Source organism: Bubalus bubalis, chromosome 13 (genome assembly GCF_019923935.1).
Source record: "Bubalus bubalis isolate 160015118507 breed Murrah chromosome 13, NDDB_SH_1, whole genome shotgun sequence".
Lineage (NCBI taxonomy): Eukaryota > Metazoa > Chordata > Mammalia > Artiodactyla > Bovidae > Bubalus > Bubalus bubalis.
In genome coordinates this window covers 59,014,413-59,030,029 of record NC_059169.1, presented here as the reverse complement: position 1 = coordinate 59,030,029, position 15,617 = coordinate 59,014,413, and the positions used below count along the sequence as shown (strand labels likewise).

At 49.2% G+C, this 15,617-nt stretch overlaps 1 long non-coding RNA gene across 1 annotated transcript; it reads right to left on the bottom strand.

The window, feature by feature from the left end:
- Positions 1-1,760: 1,760 nt before the first annotated feature.
- On the bottom strand, positions 1,761-4,054 carry LOC123328913. Its single transcript, XR_006543915.2, has 3 exons — positions 3,173-4,054; positions 2,652-2,720; positions 1,761-2,559 (listed from the first exon to the last, which is right to left on the bottom strand). It is a non-coding gene; the product is annotated as an uncharacterized LOC123328913 (long non-coding RNA).
- Between the last annotated feature and the right edge of the window lie 11,563 nt (positions 4,055-15,617).

Sequence of the window (15,617 nt, the reverse complement as noted above, 5' to 3'; positions counted from 1 at the left end):
GGAAGGGTCTTTGGGGTTCAGGAAAAGGGGGTGAGTAGTGGGATGGCAGCTGGACATGGAGGTGGGAATGTTTCCTGCCAGTTGGGAGCCCAGGGCCAGACCACCCTTCAGAATTCCCCTCTGGGTGGTCCACATCCCCTGTATCACAAACTCACTGGATTTAGCTTAGCAATGATTTAAATTAATGGTGTAAAGATTCGCTAAATGAATCCAGCCACAAATACTCAGATATCTCAGTAAAGATCCAGTGCTTGAGAGTTGGTGCTGAAAAAAAAAAAAAAAGCCATTTTACAAGAAATGGCTCCATTAATGAGGCAAAAGAAAATGGGAAAGAAGAGGGGGCCGTATAGCCTTCCTTCCCCACCCCACTTTCACAAAGACAGTCTGAGTCCAAACCAGCATGGAAGATGAAGTCACAGCTAGTTTTGCTTTTTTTTCCCCCTAATGCTGAAGTATAGGGAAATCTTTAATCTTCACCAGTCCTGGGGGCTGGAGGTATGAAATTTTGCTAAATAGAATGCCCCTACTAAGCACATTTTATTAGTTCTACTCTCTGACGGTGCTTTCAATGTTTAAAACAGTGGCTTTAAAAAGCCTCTGGGGGATGCACAGCAATCTCAGTTAATCCCATAATAATAAAACCCAGCAGCTAAAATGCTGCTGTTACAATAATGACCAACGAACAGGCTTTAAGATGGATAGTGAGGAGGATTTCTTGACAAGGAGCATTACGGATTCACCTTGGACTCTCTCTCCTTCCTTAGCAAGCAGAACGGGGCTCATCTTTCTTGTCGGGCTTTGCTGAGCTTGCCTGGAGGCAGATGAGGTAACCCCTCAGCAGTCTTTCCCATCCTGTGAGTCTGAAGACATCCCTACTGACCTAGCTCAGTGAGAACTATCTTTTCCATTCTGGGCTGAGTGTGTGAAACCTCAGCAGAGTCCATCCAATAAATATGCACTGAAGAAAGCGAAAGTGTCAGTCACCTAGTCGTCTCCAACTCTTTGCGACTCCATGGACTGTAGCCAACCAGGCTCCTCTGTCCATGGGAATTCCCAGGCGAAAATACTGGAGTGGGTAGCCATTCCCTTCTCTAGAAGATCTTCCTGACCCAGGGATCAAACCTGGGTCTCCCGCATTGCAGGTAGATTCTTTACCGTCTGAGCCACCATAGAAGCCCTAAGAATGCTGGAGTCTGAAGACATCCCTAGTGACCTAGCCCAGTGGGAACTGCCTTTCTCATTCTAGGCTGAGTGTGTGAAAATTCAACAGAGTTCATCCAAAGAATATGCACTGGGCAGCCTCTATGTGCAAAGTCCTGTGAAGATTTAGAGTGGGAAAGGCTGAAAATGGGGGTAGGGACTCCAAATTCAAAGAACTGACATCTAATGGGAGACAGAGGGTGTTCATGGGAATCTAAGGCCAAGTGAAATAGGAAAGAAGTTAGAAGTTGCAGCAAAGGGTGGAGGGAATTTGGAAGCAGAAATAATTTAGGATGGCTCAGCAGTGGATAAATGCTTCTGGAGAAGGCAGTAACTGGGATCACTTTTTAAAGAGGAGTGGGATTTTGATAACTGGAAAAGGGGGAAAGGATCTAAGGTAGAAGAAAGCGTATTAGCAGAGACACAATTGTGTGGCTGTATGGGTTTGTCTGGGCTTTCTGGAAGCAAAGTACAGCTCTGGGAGAGTAAAGAGTTGGAATTCACAGACTTGAAGGCCGCACCCAGGAGTTTGCTCTTTACCCCACGGATGACAGTGAGGTTTTGAAAGGAGGGAATGAGCTAACCATGAGCTAACCTTTAGGAAAGTAATTCTGATGATGATGTAAAACCAAAAAGAACAACAAAAAAAAAACTTTTAGGGGCATATAACATTTTGTCCACAAGGTCAAAGGTACTGTGGCTTGTCACCCAGACCAGAAAGAGAGTTCCAACATGGAAAACTTCTCGTCTTGATCCCGAATGCTATATTGTCCGTTCAGTCCTTTGATAAGTCTGGGAACAAGGCATTCACTGGCATTTTCCAAGAAGGTTCCATTCATACGTGATTGCATGACAGTATTGAAAACAGAGGTCTTCTAGACCCATCACTTGTGAGATGCCTCTCAGGGTTTGGCATTGCCTCTGGTTTCCAGCTTTATATCTAGTGACTTCACATGGCCATAGGTATCCTGAGAAAAACAGGGTCAGCTGAAGCTAGCAACCGGGCAGAAAGAAGACTAAGCTTCAGGGGTGACGAGGGGAGGGTGGTGTATGCTATCCTGGACAGGAGAGATTGTTCCTCCATCATTTTCATGAGCCATGGTTTTTTTGTCTCATTGGTTCTGTAACACAGATTGAGTCCTATTTGCAAGGCCATTGGAACCACTTTCATCCCTTTTCATTTCTTTTTTATAACTCACCTTGTACTCTACTTCCTTGATCATGATGCACAGACGGCATCCTGCATCGTCATTGAATCCATGGTGCCTGCGCTCATTCTGGGCACTACGTGGGGGTGGCTGGCATTGAAGAAAGGAGATTCCTTCTCCCATCTGTGGCAGGCTGTGAGATATCTCCTCCCTTCAATGGACAGGGAAACAACGTAAAACTCCTCCTCTCAGCCCACCTCCCACTCATCCACCTCTTCATGGATTTAGTCAACAAATACTTACCAAGCATGTATCATGCCAGCTGCAGCATCAGATAGAGAGAGTGCAGGAGAACCAGGCACGCTCCTGGCCCTGGAGGAAGTTTAGTGTCAACAAATCATTGGTGGTGGCAGGGTGCATGCCTGAGTGGGGGAGGGATAGGAGGTGCGGTGGAGGGGCAGGGGTGAGAGGTGAGGGGGTGGGGGTGGAGGAGTGGGGAGATGAGGGGGGTGAGGGGGTGGGGGGATGAGGGGGACGGAGGGGTAAGGGGTGAGGGGGGTGAGGGGGTGGGAAGCGGGAGAGACACAGCCCAGGGAAGAGGCAGGGACCTGCTCTGTGAAGTGAAGGCAGGGAAGGAGGGCAGTTCCAGGCAGAATGAAGAGCAAAGACAAGTGTCTGTGGGTGATGGAAAGCGGATGAGAGTCTGAGGCCCTGAAAGAAAGCCAGGTGGGGGATGAGCAGGAACTGCAGAGGGTGACGTGGGGGGGAGACTGCAGAGGAAGACGGGTTCGAGTCACCGTGGACTCCGCTGTAGACGTTGGTACCTGTATGACGTCTCAAGGTGAGTTCCTCGACCTCTCCAGCTTCCGTTTCCACTCTGTATAATGAGATTAGGGCAATACACCTGGAAAGGCAGGTTTGATGGGACAATGACAAGTGAACTGCTTTGTAAACAATCAATTATTCATAACATTAGACAACCAATAAAGCATACGGAGTTTATTAACTTCAAGTTCTACAAGACAGGTCTCTCACTATATACCATTGAAAATCTCCCCAAACCCACCAAGCACACAGCCGGATGCTCCATAAATGCTGGGTAAACTGAGTTGAAAGGACTGTCGATGTCATTTGCCACAGACTGCAGGGGACCATGGGGGTGGGGGAGGGGAGATGGTCCTTACAGAGCCCCGAGCCATGGTCTTGAGGGACTTGGGGATGTGGTCTTAGAAGCCAAAATAGATCAAACCAGTGATGTTCTGACTTCATAGTGAGTCTGAATTCAAATGAAATAAAGCTTCTAAACAGATTCATCCTAACCCAATTTATCTCACTTGGGTACATTTTAAACTCAATTTGATATATACAGCTCACTACATGGCAAGGAAACTGTTTAGAACTTTTATTGCCCATATAAGATTTCTAGTCCCACAGATAATATAAGAAAAAAAAAAAATACCCCAAAGCTTCAGCATAGGATCTTCATAAATAGTGGAGATGGCTTATCTTTACACTGACCCAGAAGGAGCCCTTGTGAGCAATGCATAGGTAAATTATTAACAGTTTGTGTTTCTCTTCGTTTGTTTAAATGCCATGGAAACTATATACACTCAAAAGTACTGGAAACTGGGGAGGTTTTACGTCTTCCCCGATGGCTCAGAGGGTAAAGAACCCACCTGGAATGCAGGAGACAAGGGAGATGCAGGTTTGATCCCTGGGTTTGGGAACGTCCCCCGGAGAAGAAAATGGCAACCCACTCCAGTATTCTTGCCTGGAGAAACCCATGGACCGAGGAACCTGGCGGGCTACAGTCCATGCAGCTGCAAAGAGTCATATACGATTGAGCACACACGCTTTAAAGTTCTCTTTTCAAAAACTCAGGGAATGTTGTAGATGATTATAGTCTGTGAAACCTGAGAATGAACACCATCTCTGGTACTTACTGGCTGTGTGACCTGGGGCAAATTACTCAGCTAATCTGAGAGTCAGATAGTTTTAGTTTGAAAATGTAGATGACCACTGTAACCAAATCATGCCTGTAAAGGATTTAACAAGTTAAAACAGTGCCTGGTGAACTGATCTAGATTGATCAGTAGGTTAAGAATGAGACAGATGCTGTAACAGAGAAAGATCTTTCACATGATGTGTATTATTCAGAGAGACAATGAGATTATCTTCCTTAAGTATATCTATAATAGGATTGGTTTGTATTATAGATGTCCAGCTCAACAGAGATGAGATTCTTCTAGAGGAGACAACTTTATTATCTTTATTTAAAGGCTTTATTAACTATACCAAAGCCTTTGTATACGAACTGGAAAATTCTTAAAGAGATGGGAATATCAGACCACCTTATGTGCCTCCTGAGAAATCTGTATGCAAGTCAAGAAGCAACAGTTAGAACTGGACATGGAACAACAGACTGGTTCCAAATCAGGAAAGGAGTACATCAAGGCTGTATATTGTCATCCTGCTTATTGAACTTATATGTAGAATACATCATGAGAGATGCTGGGCTGGATGAAGCACAAGCTGGAATCAAGATTGTTGGGAAAAATATCAATAACCTCAGATATGCAGATGATACCACCCTTATGGCAGAAAGTGAAGAACTAAAGAGCCTCTTGATGAAAGTGAAAGAGGAGACTTGGCTTAAAACTCAACATTTAGAAAACTAAGATCATGGCATCTGGTCCCATCACTTCATGGCAAATAGATGGGGAAACAACGGAAATAGTGAGAGACTTTATTTTGGGGAGCTCCAAAATCACTGCAGATGGTGACTGCAGCCATGAAATTAAAAGATGCTTGCTCCTTGGAAGAAAAGTTATGATCAACCTAGAAATCATATTAAAAAGCAGAGACATTACTTTGTCAACAAAGGTCCGTCTAGTCAAAGCTATTGTTTTTCCAGTAGTTATGTATGGATGTGACAGTTGGACTATAAAGAAAGCTGAGTGCCAAAGAATTGATGCTTTTGAACTGTGGTTTCGGAGAAGATTCTTGAGAGTCCCTTGGACTGCAAGGAGATCCAACCAGTCCATCCTAAAGGAAATCAGTCCTGAATATTCATTGGAAGGACTGATGCTGAAACTCCAAACTTTTGGCCACCTGATGCGAAGAACTGACTCATTTGAAAAGACCCTGATGCTGGGAAAGATTGAAGGCAGGAGGAGAAGGGGACAACAGAGGATGAGATGGTTGGATGGCATCACTGACTCGATGGACCTGAGTTTGAGCAAGCTCCGGGAGTTGGTGATAAACAGGGAAGCCTGGCGTGCTGCAGTTCATGGGGTCGCAAAGAGTCGGACATGGTTGAGTGACTGAACTGAATTGAGAGGAGACAACATTGTAATATCCACAGAGGCTGCAAAAGAGTTCCCTAAAGGATAAATGCATGGGTCATAAATATGGCCTCATGCACCACTATTGTGAGTCCATGAGCCCCTGAGACTTGAGTGGAGCTGAAGATGCCCTCTGACTAGGATAAAGCTTTTAAATCATCCAGACAAAAGAGATCCTTGACAGAGCCTCGTCCATTGTGATTGATATTCATTGTCTTTGCTATTCATGGGGCTCTCTTAACATGTGACACACACCCCCCCTCTGTGATGGGGACACTGTCTGGTTGCAGCAGTGTGGCTTTACGAGCACCTGGGGCAATGGAAGGATCTGACCCAATTTACCCTGTGCGTTCACTTCCCTTGGTAGCAAGTGAGAGTCTGGTACCTTACCTCAAGATGACTGTCAGATAGCATCCCTACCTCCACCTGCCCTGAAACCTTCAATGATAGAATGTGTTTAATCACTGCTTCTCTGTGTGCAATTCTTTCCTAGGAGGTAATGCAAAAGGAATTACCCGAAGGGATCCATGCTGTAAAAGCATTTCTACTCTTCAACAGGAAGCTTGAAGCAGGCTCACGAAAAGTTTCCCATCACAAATGAAGTTCATTCCTTCTCGAAATCTGCCCTCTCTTCAGTGGGCTACATAGCTTCCGGGGAGGCCAGAGAAATGTCCATCCAGCTCAGACAGCCTCTTCCCCCCTCTGCCCTCATGGTCCACTGGCTGCTGTCCCTTTTCCTCTTCCTATCCAGATCCATGATGCGAAGAACTAACTCATTGGAAAAGACCTTGATGCTGGGAAAGATTGAAGGCAGGAGGAGAATGGGACGACAGAGGATGAGATGGTTGGATGCCATCACCAATGCAATGGACATGAGTTTGAGTGAGCTCTGGGAGTCGGTGATGGACAGGGAAGCCTGGCTTGCTGCAGTCCATGGGATCACAAACAGTAGGACACGACTGAGCGACTGAACTGAACTGATCCAGATCCAGCTTTAGGAGGGAAGTGATCCCCTTGCCAGGTGCATTTTAAGGCCATGGTCAGCATTCCAGAGAAACAGCGTGTGGCCCCTACTAGACAGGAAGCCTGAGGATGCTTCTAACATCCGTGTGGCCATTCTTGAGGCTGGGGAGGGGAACTCCAGCTGCAGGCTGACTGCAGCATCCCATCACGTGGTTTGGCCGAGTGGTACTTCGTCATGGACAAGTGTCCACTGCCCTTCCTCTCGACAGCCCTTCTCATCACCTCTGAGTTTCTATTATTAATATTTTGCTATCAGACATCACTGACTCCTCATGGTTACCAAACCTTCATACGTGCGATTTACCCACTCTGCATCCATTGTTTGGTTAGCACCAGGTTACCCTTGATGACCTACCTGCTAAACCCGGGGATCAGCAAGGAATCAGGTAGAGCCCTGCCCCCGCTACACACACAGTTTGTGTGGCTTGATTATTAGCTTGGAGGGCAGGTGCGGAGAAGAGCTGTTGTCCTTCAGTCGCTCAGTCGGGGTCCGACTCTTTGCAACCCCAGGGACTGCAGCACGCCAGGCTTCCCTGTCCTTCACAATCACCTGGAGCTTGCTCAGACTCATGTCCATTGAGTCGGTGATGACATCCAACCATCCTCTATCGTCCACTTCTCCTCCCACCTTCAATCTTTCCCAGCTTCAGGATCTCTTCCAATGAGTTGGCTCTTTGCATCAGGTGGCCAAACGATTGGAGTTTCGGCTTCAGCATCAGTCCTTCCCATGAATATTCAGGGTTGGTTGTCTTTAGGATGGACTGGTTTGATTTCCTTGCCGTCCAGGGGAGAAGAGAGGGTGCTTTAAAAAGATTCATTTGAGCAAAGTTTAAGGGGAGGACTCTTCACTAAGGGTGAGCGGGGTTAAGGGGACCAGACAGGGATGTTTAGACCCCCAGGGCAGTAGTAACAGGAGAAGCCATGACCACCCCAGCCCAAGGGGTAAGGGAGGACTGCAGCCCACAGGGCCATTCTTCTGGGAGGGTCACCCTACAGGAGGTGGACCCTGAAAAGAGTCCAGCCTCTGCCAGGCTCTCCTCAGGTGGGACAGAATATTAGTGGGGAGTGAGGGGGGCTGCTTTTGGCAAATGCCTTGACCTCCTCTCTCCTCCCACTCTGTCTCCCAGGCCTGAACTCACTTGGCAGCCAGAGGTCCAGAGTGCCCACAGGGTGCAGATTTTAGGGATGGCATCCAGGCATGGAACAGCAAGGAGAGGTGAAAAATGGAGCTGGGGCAGGGAGAAGGGGCAGCAGAGTGGCCCCTGTGTGTCACCTGGGGGGACAGGGGGGAGCATCCAACACGCTCAGACTGAAGTCCCAGCTCCTGTGCCCTGAGCACAGGGTGGGAGGAGAGGGGCTTGGTGCATTCCATCTGGGGGGCATCACTGCCAAAAACTGCCCCCCTACAGATGGCTGGCTTCTGGGGCCTAGACCTTCTGAGATGGTCCACGGACAGGCCCAGTTATCGCTCCGGGAGCCACGAAGAGGCGGCGGAGCTGCAGTCACCAGGCGGTGGGGGGACTCTGAACAAAGATCCCGAGGCGCTGCTTCAAAATCACGTACGAAATACGACATGGCCTTTGTTTTCGAGCCATGTATAAGCTCACTATGGGGAGCAAACCTAGGCAGAAAAATATGAAACAATGACAACGAAGGCAGTGGAAATAAAAAGCCGTCAAGGAGCGGACCCAGCGGCAAGCAGATTGCTAGTGGCAAATGCAGCCGGGCCGGCAGCCCTTGGTGCAGGGGTGACCATGAGTGTGCACACTCAGAGGCACATGCGCTGCACAGGCATGCATGCAGATACACAAGCACACAGGCATGCACAATGCAAAATCTGTCTCCACTGCTACATGGTCTCTCCTGGCAGTCTTCTTTGTTTGCTTTGCTGAAATGCACACCAGGAAACAGGAGGGAGAGAGGCAGAGGTAAGGAAGACTGACAGATGGACATTGTTGCTGGGGCTCCTTTTTCAGCAGCCATGTCCCTTTCGGGTTCTGGGTTATCTCAGAAGAAAATGAAGGTCTGTCTGCCTTGCTGGATTCATGATAGCTTTCCTGACGGTATGATGTGCAGCTGACACCTTAGGAATCAGGGGGACCAGAGCGTAGATGATTCCAGCCTAGCTCCAAAACAGACGACCTGAAGGTGGTTGATACGCTTCCTGTTTAATGATCTCCTCCTGGTTTCTGCCTTCGTGGCACCCTCGGGACCATCTTCCCACGATGGAAGAGTGCAGAGTCTCATCAACACAGGAGGGAACGGTGGGCTTGCCACCACTTTTGTTTTTTCTGGGAGGTATTCGCCTCTGGCAATCCCTTCCCATCTCCTCCTGAGATTCACGTCAGCATCTTGGTACCTGGGCTTCTCACAGATTCCAGTATTCCTGCCATGAAGCTGATGTTAACAATGACACAGATACTGCACGTCACACGTGATGGCTAAATATCCCGAGACAAGGGGATTGCAGGTGTCATCGTGTGGGTCTTTCCACCTGTTCCAGAAATGCAGAGCCTTGGAGAATGAATGGACAGGAAGCATTCACAGGAGCAGCTTCAGTGCTCAGCCCAGAACCGAAGACATCGGGAGGGCTCTGCCTTCTGTGGGGACACCGTGCTTGGTGCGGCTGTCTTGCAGCGGTCAGAGTAGGGGAATAATCCCAGTATTTGAAAATGGCTTTATTGGTGAAAATGCTGAATCCTCCACGTTTCCCGAAACAGCACCTTTCATTGTGTGAAAAGTTCAAGTGTTAGTCATTTAGTTGTGTCCATAGCCCGCCAGGCTCCTCTGTCCATGGGATTCTCCAGGAAGAATACTGGAGTGGGTAACCTTTCCCTTCTCCAGGGCATCTTCCCGACCCAGGGATTGAACCTGGGTCTCCTGCGTTGCAGGCAGATTCTTTATCATCTGAGCCACCAGGAAGCACCTTTCACTGGGTCCATGTAAAACCCAGAAGAGCAGGATTAAAGAGAAGTGCAGCTGAATTCACAAAACGTGGAATAAATTGCTGACTCTTGGTCACATGACTTCTTATGTGGTCTGTTTTCCAGCTGCCAAAACGGATGCCCAGAACCTGGTGTGTGAGTCTTGTGTGCAGGTCTATATCAGCTGAGACCTCTCTTGGAGACTGGAGAAGTTAGCTCCACACTGGACCCATCCCATCCTCTGTCCTGTCTCTGCTTCCCATCAGCGGCTCACCTTGCTTATTCCTGACCTTATTATTTTCACACATGCCTTTCTCCCAGTTCCCTCTGAGTCTCACAAAGTATGTAGCTTGGAGATCCACACCTGAAGAGGCCCATCATACGTGCTTGATGAAGAAGTGCCTGGACCCATGGCAAAGAGGTCCAGTGGTAGCAGTCACCTCTGGCCTGGCCAATCCTGTTTTGTCCTCCAATCCAGGGGCATTGTCCAGAATTACAGGTGGTCAGCACTTACTGCTGAACATACATCTTCCTGAGAACCTTCCAGGGCTCTGCCTTCTCCCCATTGCTGCCTCCCTAGGTCCCCAGGCCCCTTGACTTAACACTTTAGTGTTTAAACTGGCACATGATGTAACCAAAGGCTCCCAGGGAAGGCCACCCGCCTCTAGTGCACCCACCTTAGCTACTATGTCAATAAAAATGATTCATGTTCTAAAGCACTTTAGAATTATCTGGGTCACACCTGGTGATGCCGTCACCAGACCCCTCGATGCATTATATATCACTGTGAGCAAACCACCCCAACTAGCCAGCCCCCAAGACCTCAGTGGCACACCAACCAGACTTTTGGGTGAGGAGGACCAACTCACTCCCCTACCCCTTACCCCCCAAGCTGGACACTTTGTACGTCCTTTCCTCTCAGCCTGACACTCAGAGGGAGACCACAGCTGCCTCTCCTTCTGCAAGACCCAGTTTTCCCAAACTCCACCCACTTGCCCAAGAAAGCGGGCCTGATGGAGTGGGCAGGGGAATGTGATGCCAATGTATAAACTAAACAGAATTGTGAAACACATGATTGTGGTTTGGAAGAGGTGTCAGGAAAGCCTCCTTCAGTTGTGGAAATTACTGTAAAATAAACAAAAGCCAGTGGGTCGCCTTCTTGCGCACGTTCTTGCTATTCTTTTTCCTCCTTTTCATTTTCACCATAAGAATCCACAACTTGGCTAGGGAACAAGTCTTCCTACATAATATAAAAGCAGTAGAACTACTGGTGATATTAATAATACTTTACATTTATAGAGCATTTCTCACCTTTAAAGCCCTTTATAAAAATTAACTAATTAATCCCCTTAGCAACAAAGTACTTACTTTGTTGGCTTCTAGGCATGTAATTCAGTAGTGGCCTGAATTATACATCTCCCTGTCGAGTGGTTTGCCATTGTTTTCAAAGGCATCACATTGGTTGAGATGCATTTTCTGTCCAATTCTGAAGTCGAATTTTAAAAATCAGTATAAAAGAAATGGGGCGGGGAGAGGAATTCTAGCTACACCAAAGTATCCCAATTATCAGCATGTGCTAAAGGCAGAAAATGTTTTCAGCACTGAATCTCATCTAAGGCTTGCTGGGTATCAACCGGCGCCCTAGTTGCTATCACTCTGACAGGCTCACATAGAAAATTCCAGAAATTTTAGCATCCTTGATTCTATTTACGCCTATTTAAAAGTAAAACTGACATCAATACTGATATTGCTCTGGGCTATTATTGCCTCAGGTGTTTTTCCTCTTTCCTTTTTGAGGTTTGAATCAATAGACCAGCAAAGACAATGGGTAAAACACTCCCTTCTTTTTCTTCCCTGCCCTCCCTCTGTACCTGCCCCTCCCACTCCCACACTTGTGGGTCCATTCGGTGGTAGCCTCCCTGCGGAGTACAGTTCCTGGCACTTTGTTGCTTAACCGCTCAGTTGTGTCCAACTCTTTTAGCCCACCAGGCTCCTCTGTCCTTGGGGTTTTTCAGGCAAGAATACTGCAGGGGTTGCCATTTTCTACTCCAGGGGATCTTCCCAACCCAGGGATTGAACCCACATCTCCTTCATTGCAGGAGGATTCTTTAACACTGTACCACAAGGGAAGTCCTTTCTGGCACAGATATGCTAGCCCAAGCCACTCCTTTGGCCTCTGGGAGGAGAGGATAAGGTCAGGTGGGTGGAAGGCGGGGCCAGGGTGTGTGGTCCCCTCCCTCTGGGGCTGGGAGGGGCAGGGGGCATGTCCTCTCCCAACTCTCTCTCCAGGTGCCCACCCTGCTAACCTTGGCCTCCTTGGATCGCCAAGCCCTGAACTGAATGCCCCACCACCCTACCCACATCTTGGCAAAGGAATCTGATTAAACTCCCTTCCATCCCACTCACGTGGGGCCACCTGGTTCCATTGTTTCCCTTTTTACACTCGGGGAAACCAAAGCCTAGAGAATTCCATTGACAGAAGAGCTTGGCAGGTGAAAATCCATGGGGTCAAAGGGTCAGACATAACTTAGTGACTAAACCACCACCAAACCCCACTGGTGGCTGTAAGCTTGGCTCAAGCCACCACCGTGACCATCAAAGCCCACGTGCTTGCGGCTGCTCCAGGAGGCCCCCTACCTGTGAGCCTCAGTATGGTAGGAACTGAGAAGGGATTCCAAACATGCAGAGAAGCCCACTGTGGGCCCCCCACCACTCAGACTCCTTTGAGAGTCTGCACTGGGCTCTTGGTGCTGAGAAACCCCGGCAGAGGCTCTGCTGCTGAGTCTGCCCAAGAGGCCCCTTCCCTTCCTTCCTGGGGTAAACTGCGTATAGTCACTCTGCCAGAAAACAGACAAAGTAGAATTCTGAGGGTAGGACGAAATCTCTGCCTTTTCCTGCTCTGGGTCCTGCTGTTTCTGGCTGGACTGCTTTTGTCTTGAGCCGGGGTGCCCAGGCCCTGGTGGAGGACACTCTCCCACGCGACCTGGGATGTCTGCACATTTCACAGACACACTCAGGGCTGTGACGTGACGCCAGTGGCCTACACGTTCTGCCAGGTTCACAGCGTCCACGGCCGTGTCCACCTTCCTATCTTTAAACCTCCCCTTGGCCACACCTGGGGTTAGAAGTCCCTGTTAAAAATCAAATTCGTTCTTACAAAATCCTCACTCATATATACTCCCCACTTCCTGTTGTAAGTTTCAGTGTCAGCAAGCAACATGCTGAGCCAAGTATCTTCCCACCCCTTGAAAAGAACTGGACCTGAAGCCAGGAGCCCTTGGAGACACCTCCTCTGTTTGGAGCCTTGGTCCCTGCAGGAGGAGGAAGCACAGAAGAGGCCCTGGAAGCATCTCAGTTTAGAATGCAGTGGGATGTCATTGGAGTCAACGGGCCCGCCTCTAATCCTCTCTGGGCTGTCCCCCCACGGGGCTGTCCCATGTCACACAGCTGCGAGGTGCAGAGCCGGCCCCCTAACCCTTGGACCCTCAGCTGGATTCTCCCTGAGCCTCGGGCTCCTCCTCTGTGAGGTGGGGTAAGCTCATCCACCACCAGGGCTGTTGGGAGGACTGCATGGTAACACAGAGGATGCACATAAGGCCTGAACTGGGCCTTTAGCCAATTCCTTCCCTTCTCTTCCACGGTGGCGAGTGCTCTCCCGGCATCTACTCGGGTTCTTCCTCTATGAATGCAGGTCAAGTTCCCTTGCAGAGATTCAGGTCCACTGGGAGAGGGGAATCTAGCAAAGATTCCATGAGCGGCTGTACCCCCACCCCGGCCACCCCTGCCCCAGGCGCCAGGCGTCCACACCCACAGGAGTCAGACCCACTTTGTTTACCAAATGGCGCATCCTAGCACAGCTCTGTTGCCAAGGACAACAGTGACTGTCCTGCTATTATTCAGAACACTGCTATATTCTCTCTCTCACAATAGAGAGAAAGAGCATGTTCTAATGAGGAGAGGGTACGAAAAGGCTCTGCAGCATCAGGACACCCTAGGGACCAAGCCTGAATGCTAACCTGCGAGAGGAAGTGCTTCTGAAGGAGCTTGGCAAGTGGACTGCGCTGGCCAGGTGCCCACACCTGCAGCCCCTTGTCGGTGGGTCTCAGAGCATGTGTGGCTATTCAGACATTGGGAGGGGTTCAAACAGCCAGCCGGGCTTCCCTGGTGGCTCAGACGGTAAAGAATCTGCCTGCAATGCAGGAGACCTAGGTTCGATCCCTGGGTCGGGAAGATCCTCCGGAGGAGGGCATGGCAACCGACCATGGAGAATCCCACAGACAGAGGAGCCTGGCAGGCTACAATCCACTGAGTTGCAAAGAGTAGGACACAACTGAAGCAACTTAGCATGCACGCACGCATACAGCCAGGAGCTCGACCTCTCAAATGGCCAGATGACTGGGCCTTTACTGCCCTGTCCCAGGCTGCACTGATGTGTCCTTAGATGGGATGTCCTCCCTGAAGGCCAGGGGTTGCCACGGCTCCAGCCCCGTGACTCGCCATTCCACAGAGCAGACAGGGGGCAAGCGAGACCACCCACCCGTCAGGCTGAGTCAAGGGAACCCACCCAGCTTCAGAGAAACAGCTGGTACCAGAGAGCTGGCAGGGAAGGTCACATCCCCTGAGTGGTGCTGACATATTTAACTTCTGGATAAATTCCATAAAAATGACACAGAGTCCCCTCCAAGGGAGAGCACAGCGGCAAGGACCCCAAGGCGAGTTCAAGACCCGTGTGTCAGGATGGGGACAATTCGCAAAGGTGCCCATAGGGAAGGGGTTAGAAAAACAACCACCCCAGAGGGCACCACCTCTGAGTGGGAGTCAGGCAGAGTGTGGCCACCCAGGATGGAGGCAACAGGCAAGGACAGCCACCAGACCGCAAAGAGAGTGAAGGCCAAAGCAGGGAGTAGCAAGGGAACACCGCTTGTCTGGAATATCACAGGGAGCCGCTCCTGGGCAATGGTGCAAAAGTGGAAGAAATAGCGACCCCTTTCCCGACCTGGCCTCAGGTGTTCATAGGTAGGTCTCGGAGACTTGGAAAGAGACTGAAGCTGAGAAGGGGAGAGACTCCCTTCCTCTACCCACTCCTGCTGTCTAATTCTTCCGGAAAAGAAGATGCTAGAAGGGCAGAGGAGAGCAGCCATCACTTGAGTGCTTGGGAAGGTGGATGGAGACCCAGGCGGATAAAGATGCGGTCTGCCTACCCTCTGCAGTATTCTCGTGGCCCTTGGGGTCCTGCAGAGCCCGAGTTGGCATGGAGACCATGATGACGAGAAGTAATTTCATGTCAAGAGCACTTCTAGGAACGTGAGGCCGAGATGTGGTTCGGCCAGTGGAACGATGGGTGATCACCCTGTTGTGTCAGGGTGCACTCCACCTGCTTGTTGGGGAGAGGGGCGCCCCCACCCACGGCTTCGCCCCAGAACATGAGGAAAAGAGACACAGAAATCAGAACATCGCTGCGAAACTTTGCAGTTCCTGATCAGAAATCGTCAAAACAAGAAGCTCCTATTTCAACAATTAGCATCGGGAACAGATTTACAAACCAAAACCACAGTTAGCAAGTGGGGTGATGAATCAGTTTGACCTCAAGCTTCTGCCCTGTCTTTGGCTGTGAACAAATAGCAATAAACAAGTCTTCAGATGTATGGGTGTGTTCCTAGGAGACTGCTTTAAATCACGTTATTTTGTAGTAATATACCATCTTTCCAGGTGTCTATTATGTGTTTGGAAAGTTATCTCAACTTAAAAAAAGGACCTTGCTGCATTTAAAATAAAAACACTGAAAAATGGGTTAACCCTCTAAACGCCAGTCATATGAATACACAGCCAGTGCTCTGGGCAATATATTTTTTTTAAGAGAGATTGCCTTTTTATTTTTATTTATTTATTTTTTTGGCTGGGCCATGGGATATTAGTCTTCCAACCAGGGATCGAACTCACACCCTTTGTGTTGGAAACACAGTCTTGACTACTAGACT